This window comes from Giraffa tippelskirchi, chromosome 1 (genome assembly GCF_054371585.1).
Source record: "Giraffa tippelskirchi isolate mGirTip1 chromosome 1, T2T-mGirTip1v1.2.pri, whole genome shotgun sequence".
In the NCBI taxonomy this organism is placed as follows: Eukaryota; Metazoa; Chordata; class Mammalia; order Artiodactyla; family Giraffidae; genus Giraffa; species Giraffa tippelskirchi.
This window is the reverse complement of record NC_137275.1, coordinates 89,189,113-89,200,670: the sequence shown is the minus strand read 5'-3', so window position 1 is coordinate 89,200,670 and position 11,558 is coordinate 89,189,113. Positions and strand designations below refer to the sequence as shown.

The window sequence follows — 11,558 nt, the reverse complement described above, 5'->3', positions numbered from 1 at the left end:
TGTATATTTCATCTAATATCATTAGATAATGTTATCACTATCTAATGTGCTATGTATTATGCTTACTATTTATTGTATGACCCCCTGATGAGACTGTAAAGGACTATGAGGAAAGAATGTTTGTGTTTTATTGTTTTATTTCTGGTGTCCATAACTGTACCTGAAACAGAAGATACTCTGTGAATATTTGTCCCAAAATGGATGAATAGCTTTATAGGAGGGATGTGGTAGTTAATTTCTGTGATATTTCATTCAGTTCATGGCCTCCTGGTATCACTTTTGTGGCAAGTTGTGTTTTCCAACATTATCTCCTCTATCATATGTTCTTTAATGTGGTCTTGCCACTGTTGCATCAAGAGGTAGAGGTAGGCTCATAACTATTTCAGCTATTAGGGTTGAAGCCTCTTGGAAAAGACTCTGATGCTGGGAAATATTGAGGACAGGAGGAGAAGGGGGCAACAGAAGATGAGATGGTTGAATGGCATCACCGACTCAATGGACATGAGTTTGAGCAAGTTCCGGGAGATAGTGAAGGACGGGGAAGCCTGGCCTGCTGCAGTCCATGGGGTCACAAAGAGCTGGACACAAGTGAGGAACTGAACAACAACAAAGCCAAGGGTCTGGTGATCTAACCCTTCGTTAAGACCTCAGAAAATTAACAGACATATTAATACTTCATAGAACTTTTCAAACAGATGAAAATCTTTCTAAGGATAAAAGGGCATGACTTTCTATTAAATAATAGGGCTCCTAAGAGTGTTAAGGGTACTGTTCCAGAGTAGCCTGCTGGGGAGCCTCCTCAGATCACAGATCTTCAGAATTAGAGAGAACAAGAGCAGCGGTTCCCAACCTTTCTGGCACCAGTGAACCGTCTCACGGAACACAATTTTTCCATAGACCAGGGGCTGGGAGATGGTTTCAGGATGATTCAAGTGCATTACATTTATTGTGCACTTTACTTCTATTATTATTACATCAGGTCCACCTCAGATTATTAGGTATTAGATCCCAGAGGTTGAGGATTCCTGAACTAGAGGGTCTGTACTCTAGGAGCTCAAGAAATTATACCCAAGTGGCCTCATCCACAACTGGACGCAGTTTAGATAATTAACTCCTGTACTACAAACTGATGCCATAACAAATGTTTAAAGGAAAGAGACGAGTGTACTTTGCATATACAGAAAATGTGAACTGACGTGGCTACAATGCAGATTAGAGCAGACTATTTTTCTAAGATGACTACAGCAATATGTTCTGTCCCACATAATAGTCTGCAGGGTGGTTTAGGCACTCTCCTATCAGGAAAGTGAAAGTAAAAGTCACTCAGTCGTGCCAACTCTGCGATCCCATGGTCTACACAGTCCATGGAATTCTCCAAGCCAGAATACTGGAGTGGGTAGCCTTTCCATTCTCCAGGGGATCTTCCCAACCCAGGGATTGAACCCAGGTCTCCCACATTGCAGGTGTATTATTCTTAACCAGCTAAACCATAAAGGAAGTCCAAGAATACTGGAGTGGGTAGCCTATCTCTTCTCCAGGGGATCTTCCTGAGTCAGGAATCAAACTGGGGTCTCCTGCATTGCAGGTGGATTCTTTACCAACTGAGCTATCAGGGAAGCCCCTTCCTATTAGGAGGCAGAGATTAATTCTTCTTCCCTTGAGTCTGGCAGGCTTGTGATCACCTGGACTAATAAAGCTTGTGAAATGTTTGCTATATGACTTTCAAGTGAAAATGAACGTGTTTGAGCTCAGTCATGTCTGACTCTTTGTGACCTCATAGACTGTAGCCCACCAGGCTCCTCTGTCTATGGAATTCTCCAGGCAAGAATACTGGAGTCGGTAGCCATTCCCTTCTCCAGGGGATCTTCCTGACCCAGGGTTCAAATCCTGGTCTCCTGCACTGCAGGCAGATTCTTTACCATCTGAGCCACCAGGGAAGCCCCACTATGACTTTCAAGGTTGTGTCATAACAGTCAATGCAGCTTCTGCTGTGGAGCCCTGGCCTGGAGGCCCAAACTACCATGTGACAAGTCTGACTCCCCTTTGGCTGCCATACTGCATGGGAACCAAACCACATGGGGAGGCTACACACGGGCTCCCTACTCAGCACTCCTGGTCTTTGAGTCACCTGCAGGGTGGTTTAGGCACTCTCCTATCAGGAAAGTGAAAGTAAAAGTCACTGACAGCTAGATGGTGTCTGACATAGAGTGAATGAGCCTTCTGATTCTGGTGCCCAGCTGCCAAGTCACTCCTAGGTTCAAGTCTTCCCAGATATATCTAAAGTAGAGATAAGCCTTTGATTCTGTTTAAATTCCTGACCGCAGAATCTGTGAGAAACATAAGACGGTGCCTTAAAACACTGTGCTTTGGGTGTGCCATTGTGCCATGTTATGCCACCTGAAACAAAGCTCTTTGCAATGTGGCTTTGCAGCTCCTCCATCTAGAAGTGGAGTCTATTTTCATCTCTTAAACCTGGGCCAAGAAGTAAGTGGAAGTAGAGGTGTGCTGTTAGCTGAGCCCTATCCTTGCTTCTGCTCATGGATCCTTGCCTCTTTGTTAAGCTTGGGCCAGCCTGATACAAAATCAGTGACCAAGATTAGTTTATAGCAAATTGATCAGCCTAGATCGCCAGAGCCATGTGCTTGACCTATAGTTAACCACAGATGCATGTGTGAGCCTTGCCAAGACAGGAAAAACCACCCAGCTTGTAGACTCATGAGAAAAAATATGCTTATTATTTTTAAGCTGCTGAGAGATTTTGTTTGTTTGTTTGGTTGGTTTATTGGAGGTGGTGGGATGATGTGGGCAGGGTAGGAAGGATTTTTACACAGTGACAGCTAAATGGTATAAGAGGAGAAAGACCTTCCAGATAACTGAGCTCATGCATACTTTCGAGTGGGAAAAACTATGGTTGGAATGTTGGAAATGAGGATCACTATTTGTGATCAACAAGTTATTCCCACTTTTCTTATACCTGTGCTTCCAAGCCCAGAGACCAAGAGAACATGCAGGAGGGACTATTTCCTCTATATTATTCATTAATGGGAAAAAGTAATTCTTCTTCTCATTCTGCCATTCTACTCCTTGTATCAAATCCAATGAACATACCTTGGCTGACTTTATACCAGCCCACTTCCTCTGTAGGATCAGACTTAACACATATAATGACATAAAGTGCTATATAAACAAACAGTGTTACCATGCTCCCAAGCCTAGAAAGAGAAAAAAGGAGTAACTTTTAAAGTGCAGCTAAAGAATTCTAATTTTCTCAAAGCCAAGTTGGAATATGGAAAAAGATTTTAAAATTCTAAATTTAGGTGCAATGGTTTTCATGTGTTTAGAATCTGGCAAACCAGCTTCTTCTCTGCCCTACTTTATAAAGGTTGTATAGAAGAGGGAGAAAAAAGTTCTGTTTAGCTCTAGATGAAGACTTTATGGTCCACACCCAAATAATAATACATGAATGTTTATATCATCCATATGTCAAAAAGAAAAATTAAATGGATAATTTTAAAAGGATCTATTTTTAAATTATATTGCTTTCCTTGAAAGACTAAGCATGTAATTTTTTATATAGAAATAACCAGTTTCCCAATGTAGAAACGTGTCCCTTACAGAACACAACTTTCTATCCTTGGGATAAGAATGATGCAATGAGGAAAGTTAAATTGTGAATTTTATGATCTAATGGAAGAAAGAGTAATGCAATATAAGAGAAATAATTTAATAGGAAAATGAACACCAAGAACCTGAACCTTGAAACTTGTATTTTTATGTTTCTTTGAAGTGATATTTTAGTGATAACTTTATAAGAATATAAGTAACCTGAGATCAAATTGCTTTCCTTGATGCTGCACACACTATAGCTGGTTCAGTTCAGTTCAGTTCAGTTCAGTTCAGTTGCTCAGTCATGTCTGACTCTTCGCAACCCCATGAACCGCAGCACACCAGGCCTCCCTGTCCATCACCAACTCCTGGAGTTCACCCAAACTCATGTCCATTGAGTCGGTGATGCCATCTAACCATCTCATCCTTTGTCGTCCCCTTCTCCTCCTGCCCTCAACCCTTCCCAACATCAGGGTCTTTTCAAAGGAGTCAGCTCTTCGCATCAGGTGACCAAAATATTGGAGTTTCAATAGCTGGTTAATACTACCATTGCTGAGCAAGGGCATGAGATTCAGAAGGAATTTATAACCTTGTGTGACTGATTGTTTCCTGGTTCTATTTTCTAAGCCCATGCCTTCTGGGAGAGGCTAGGTTAGGGGTAGAAGGATATAATTAGTTTTGTTGAATTAGTTTTGTTAAATTCTGGTTTCCTTTAGAACATTCAGGGGGAGACACTTGGTCTGGGACACAGTGTTGGATGACTGCTGCAGATACCTGTCAGAGGTGTGTGAGATTGCCCTATGAGGCAGCAGAAAGTGAGAAACCAGTAGAACTACAAGGAGCTCCAGTGGTTAAAGGGATTGGAGGAGGAAGACCTAAAAGGAAGTGAGACGGTGGTGGTTTAGTCATTAAGTCGTGTCTGACTCTTGTGACCCCATGGACTGTAGCCCACCAGGTTCCTCTGTCCATGGGATTTTCCAGGCAAGAATACTGGAGTGGGTTGCCATTTCCTTCTCCAGGGGATCTTCCAGACCCAGAAATCAAACCCAGGTCTCCTGCATTGCAGGCAGATTCTTTACCAACTGAGCTATGAGAGAAGCCCTAGTGAAACGGTAACAAGAATGAATTTATTAAAGGAGGTAAATACCAGAGAGACTGATGAGATCTGAGACAGGTCCATAGGATTTGATGACTAGGAAACCACTGTAAATTAGCAGGGATAGTTCTGGTAGGATGGCTGGAATAGTAATTTTCAAAGGTCAGAGACATGAATATTGATCAGGAAACATAGCCATGGATGTAAAATGATGTTAGGAATGTTTATATAGGAAGGAAAAGGAGGCATAAATAGAGGGAGATAAAAATTAGCAGTGAGAGAAAAAATGTGGGACCAGCTGAAGAAGTGGAAAGCTGATAAACCAGTTATTGGGATGTTTGTCCACTTTGTTCTTACTGCAGATGTATCAACTTGTCATCCATGGCATCATCCAGAGACTTGACAGAAATGTCCATCAGAACAGAGGCGAAAGGGTTCCCAAAACATGCCATTGAAGTCCTCTGCCCAGAGGTTTCACATTACTGAAACATCTTTAGGTATCTTGTTTCAACAATATTTTTGTTCTGAGAAATTTTCTGGGTCCATCTGGGTGAACTGTAGTATACTTATATATATGTTTCCTTTGTTTTTGATTTAAATTCCCCAACTCCATCCTCTGGATTTCTCCACAGTTAGAAAGTTCCTTGCTATTTTCTGTGTTACTTTGCTTCCCCTCCCCACCCATCTTTTTCTTTTAAACCGAGAATCATTCTACTTCCACTTTCCACATATGGTCTTGTCTTATAAAAGTTCAGTTCTCTTCAGAGAGCTCATTTATTTCCTTAGTTTAAAATCTTAAGTTAACTAAGTTGACTTTATATAATAGACAAACATGAGACTGCAAATTTTGCTTCTCACCCCATCCCTAGTATATTTTACAGTGAATTATAAATCACTTTTACATCTAATGGTCATCCTGTCTTAGCCAACAAAGGCCACTATACATACAGAGATTCTATTTGGAAATGTTCCTCTCTCTTCCCGATTTCTTAGATTAGAATATCCCTTTTCTGTGTGTCTGTCTCTTAATTTTTAAAAACATTATCTGAGTTCTCAGAGTTCTACCACTAGTAGATTAATCTGATTTTTTGCCTTATTAAAATAATTTGTTATATTTCTTGCAGGCAGTGGAACATGGAGCAGGAGAGACAACAGGCAGGAGCTTGAGAGCAGGTCTATAGTGAGTGTTTAACATTTCTCCATAGTCACCTGAGTTGGGTGCTCTCCTGACCTCTGTACTAACTGTTAAAAAAAACCTCTCTGAAACTGGTTTATCAAGTATAAGTCATCAAACACTAAGCCTTGACTAATCAGTTTTGAGCCCCTCTATAATAGGAGCCTTAACTTCATGATTTCAACGTAATTTAAAATTACTCGGCTTACCTCATTCCCGAAGTTGGCCTCTTCACAGTTTTCCATGGAAACATTCTAATTCGACTAAAGGATTGCGGTAAGATTCTGTGACATTCTGGTTTACTTGCTTCTTTGTGTTTTAATCAGTAAAGTTCACGGAATTTTTTATTGTTATTTTCTTTTTTCTTTTCTTTTTTTTCTTCCACGCTTAGAATGGCAAATATTTTTCTGGATTTTTTTTTTTAGCGTCTTTACTCATTACGCATTTGAAGGATGCCATGAATTTTTATATATCTTGGAGTTTGTCCTATACCAAATGAGTCCCCTGGCCCTTCTTGCTCTCACTTGTACAAGTTTTAAAATTTTAAGTCAGATTTAGTTTATCAAGCACTGAAGTGAATGATATCATTTTCGCAGAAGCCTCTGAGAAGTATAATTGTGTCTGAGTTAAACTGGGAAAGTTGTCTGTATTGACTGAACGGAGAAACTTGGAAAAGGCTAAAGTTTGGAAAGACTTCTGAATAATTAAGGAGAATGACTGCTAAGCCAAGTTCCATATTCTTAGTTGTATAGTCTATAGAAATTGAGAGTGGGAAACAGATGGAAGTTGAGGTATAGACTCAATATCACTGGGAATGTCAGATCAGAAATTATTTTTGGAAGTGTAAAAGGAGCTTTGTGTGTGGTGGAGCTCAAGAGGTGGGATGCAAATCCTGGGAGGTACTAGACAAAGAATGTAAAACCAAGTCTTAGGTAGATAGTAGGGCTTATCTGTGTTGTGGAGGAGTGATTTGATATTTCTCTAAGTACTGATTACACACATTTTCAAATCTCATAGCTGCTGGATTTTTAAATTTGAATGCAAAGCCAGATAACTTATAACTATTCCATATAAGAACGGGGCATCTTTATGTGATTTTCTTCACTTAACCCTTCTCTTCTCTTCCACCGTACTGTTCTAGAGGTATCACATGTATCTAGATTTAATTCTCATGTGGATTTTTAGCTTCTAGAGATCACAGAGTAGATGGAACAGCTAAGCGGGTAAGGCAAAATAATGAAAGGATTTACCAGACTTAAGGTCTAGAGGAAGAGATTGAACGCAGGAAAGCCTCTGTGCGTGCATGCCTGACAGGACTTGCAGTGTTCATGCAGTCTTGGGGAGGAACAAAAGGCTGGCAGGTGAAAGAGAGCAGCAAACACTGTCAGGCCAGGTGTTCGGCATTAAAACCCGGCTGTACCAGGGATCCCAGATGGCTTGAAAGAGAGGTGCGAATGAAATGACCCAGAGAAGGCAGGAGATGGGAGAGGAAGGCAGTAAGCTACAGTTAGGGTCCTTGCAATTAGAGGGATTTCAATCACTTGGCAGTTATTTGAGTGATAATGAATGTTTGAATCATTCCTGAATAGCGGATAGGTCTATTTACTTTTGAAGAAGTATTGTCTAGCCTCTTTTGTCTTCAGCTTTCTCTAACCTGCTCTCAATTGCTTTCATTTTGAATGAGCATGAATATATTTAAGGACTTTTAAAACCAGAATGAAAGGCAGAAATTTTTAAACATATGCTATCTAATCACATGTATTATCAAAATATGAGAATCTAAGATACTAAAAATAAGTTGTCCATGTTGAAATATTTACATATAACCTATATATTATATATACTATGTATATTATATGTACATATATATATATATATATATATATAAAATGTATTGATGGGCCACATTTGTTTTACAGTGGAATAGTGGTAGGACTTTTCTTTTCTGCAGATGAAACAGTCTAAATAATATCTAGTGTGTTTGTGTATGCATATGTATCTGTAGCAAACATTCTATTGCATATAAATTTTAATTCTGCTTAACAAATAATATTCTCCATCATTTTCATAAGCAACATAAAATAATTTTGTGTATGTTTTATATAATTATAGGAATATATAAACTTCAAAAAATTTTAATATACATACATTTTGTAAATATAGTACTAATTCTACCAAGTATTATTATCTTATCCTAACTTTTTTTTTGTATTTTGGTTTTGATATGATATATGATTGACAAGCTTATTTGGAAATATATTCTTTAAAAAATTGAACTATTTTTTATGACATGGAGGCAAGGTGAAAAACAAGTTTGCTCTAAAAATGCCAAAAACTGATAAAGACTTTATATACCTATAGATTTTGTGTATTTGAGAAGCTGAAGAAGAGGTTCACAATCTTGAAACATACACAGGTAAAGTCACTGGACATAAAACATTGAAGCTGTAAGAGAGAGGAAGATCATATATCCCAATAAGGTTAATGTGAATATGTAGTTCAGTATTTATTTCACGTGGTCAGAAATTATCACAAATTACTAAACACATTGCAAATAACTGTTGGGGAAAAATTTCTCCAAAGATGTCTTGCATCTCTCTGCATCTTGAGAGTGAGATACTAACTGCTCTTTGTTCTAGACTACCTTTCAAAGATTTTTGTATAGCAAACATCCTTGGGAGGTAGAGATAGTGTCTTCCTCCAGAACACAGGGCAGACATGATACCTATGTATTTATACATAAAGGATTCAGGATCTCCAAGTTCAGAGATCTTCTATAATGCAAACTATTGGTTGCATTGCTCTGCGGGAAATGAAGGTTGAGGAACCAGCACAAGAAAATCCTGATACTCTGGCTATTGCTATCCCTGTAAATAACAAAATTCTTTATTTCTAACTCAGGAGTCTCATGAGTCTGAGACAGCATTCATGACATTATGGCAAACTAGTTTGTTACCTACAAAGCGAAGATCCTTTTGAGTTCCTTACAATGATTGCTAGTAGGGAAAAAGTGCAAATACCTTGAAAGTACAGAAACCCTTTACTGCAAGACTGCTTAATCATAATGTGTTCATTATAGTAATCCAATAGCAGGTATATTAGTTTCATATGGTACAAAACTTACATACTTGTTGCAATATAATGTGTCTTAATTTTTTAGTAACTTTACAGTTCTAGAAAGTATATATACTATATATATGCACATATATATGTATATGTATGTTTATAATTCTTAGGAATGCTACAAAAGATTTAATGCCAAAATCTGCTAAAATGTGTATTTTAGGGATTTATATTATAATGCCTATCAAATTTGAAATGTTTTCTTTAAGTGATGAAGGGTCTACTCCACATTAGTTGATCATTGAAAAGACGTGCGTTGTACAGTTTAGAATATTATAGTACTTTCAAGCAGATGTGATCCTGGTTATACAATGAAATAGATAAGTATGGTAGCCTGATCTCTTTTGATGAGCACCTTTTCCTTTTCTCCCCTGATCATCACATTTCTCACAGTAATTGTTGTTCTTTTCTTCCAAACATAATAATACATGCTCAAGTTTTTCCCTTTAAGACAAATATGGCTTGATTTTTCCTGGAAACTTTATATTTTAAATGGGCTTTCTGAAAAGATTAAAAAAAAAAAAACCCTTTAGAGGTCCTTTTAATCAAGCCATGGTAGTAAAATTCCAGGTAGTGAGAATGAAAGTTTTCAGCATATATCATGACCAACACCAGTCCTTATTGTCCTTACTCTATTCTAGTCCACAAAGTTGTTCCTCTGTCTCTTGGGCTTATGATTACATAAATTATGTAAAACAAAATTGGTAGATTTAAAAACCTATCTATTTGGAAACAGATAACTTGCCTACAAGTCTTACTCCAAGATTCAGTTAGTTGAATAAACTGAGGAAAGTTACTGAATTGCTGTGAACATCTTTCCCCTGATATATAAAGTAGGGAAACAATAAACAAACTTCCTTCTCATAGTTATGTTGAGAATCAAACTAAATGATATGCCTGAACATTCTTATAATGATTAAGTTATACACAAATATAACTAGTAAATGTAAAAAATGAGCAAATAACTCTTGGGGCAGAGTTGAATAAACTATGTATTTTAATTCTTGTCAAAGTCTCTGTAAGTTTATATCACTACATAAGTCTGCAGGTTTACCAGCATCACACATTTAATGCTATTATTTGAGCCAGTTCTGCACTGTGGACATGTTGAAAATTCTTGTTTTATGATTTAAGAAAAAGATGCTACTGTCTGATTATTCTTCACTGCTGGGCCTTGATGAAGCTACACTTAAGATATGAGTTTGATTAAGTTACTTTTGAACAATAACCCTAGACATAGCCTAGTAAAAATTGTTAAGTTTGAGGATAAATAAATGATCAGACAGGAGAAAAAAGTCATCTGAAAAAATAAAAACATGGTGGCTGAGTAGTTCTGCTTCACAGTACTAAACTCCAGAATATAATCTGAGCTAAATCGAGTTTTCATAGGGAAGAAAAAAAATGATCTAAGAATTGAATAGCAAGCCAAATAGTTAACAATTTGTGAGGAATATAGAAATGATACATTCTCTAATATGGAAGTGCTTAAAAAAGAAACATTATTAATTATGACTAGATGTGAATAAATTAAACTCTACATTTAAAAAGCTAAAATTTGTATTTGGGTTAGAATATATTTCTATATAGAAGCAAGTTAAATGAATAGCAGTGGAGGTGGAGTGCTTAAATAAGCCAGTACAAATCCATATAATTTAATGTCATCCAATTATAAAAAAATAATACTTAAAAATATTTAATAATACTGGTTGGAAAGTTCAGAAAATAATACTTAATGAAAAAAGTAGAAAACAAAACTAAAGATAGATATCATTCCATTTCTGTTAAATTTATTAGGCATAAAGAAGGCAGGGAAAATATCAGTATGATGACAGTAGTAATTGCTAGGTGGCATGATTATGCCTGATTGTAAATTTTATGTTACTCTCAAGGTAATGTTTAATATCTAATATTCTGTGATGGCCATGTTTTACTTTTATAATCAGAAATTAAGGAAAGGAACATAAAAGAGCCATTGAAAAATCCTGCACAAAGTAAGCATACAGAGTGGGTCTGAGATTGAGAAAAAACAAGAGATGGAGGAGTACTTGCCAAGAAAGAAGAGGATTTGACGATAAAGCAAACAACTAAGTCTCAAATACTACAGTGCCATCAAATAAGTTGGGGGATGAAGAAAGTCCACTGGGAATGTCTAATTGAAAAAGTCATGGGTGGATTTCTCAACAGTAGTCCCAGGCTTTTGCCAGACTTGTTTGCCAGACTTGGCTACTGTAGTTCGATGCATAAATGGAGGAAGAAATCATAATTCATTCTTTTGAGGAACTTGGCTTTGAAAAGGAGAATAACTGAATTTTCTAAAGAGTAATATAAAACTAAAGGTTTTCGTTGTTGTCCTTTGCTTGTTTTTTAAGATATGAAAAATTAGGCAAGAATTGAATAATGTTACTATAGTGTTTAAAAGCGAAGGGTTTAGAATTCAATGAACCAGACTTAAATTTGGGTTTCAGGAAGATTGTGATATAGAGGGAACATGCAGTAGATGCCATTCATGTTATGGGAAAGTTATGGGAAATTTTAGTTAATTTGTTAATTTAAAATATA

General features: G+C 37.1%; 1 long non-coding RNA gene across 1 annotated transcript; it reads left to right on the top strand.

The window, feature by feature from the left end:
• Nucleotides 1–1,832: 1,832 nt before the first annotated feature.
• LOC145530414 (uncharacterized) lies at nucleotides 1,833–11,262 on the top strand. The gene is made up of 6 exons (XR_014071757.1): nucleotides 1,833–2,163; nucleotides 5,065–5,199; nucleotides 5,827–5,882; nucleotides 6,038–6,152; nucleotides 8,238–8,292; nucleotides 10,943–11,262. It is a non-coding gene; the product is annotated as an uncharacterized LOC145530414 (long non-coding RNA).
• Nucleotides 11,263–11,558: the final 296 nt, after the last annotated feature.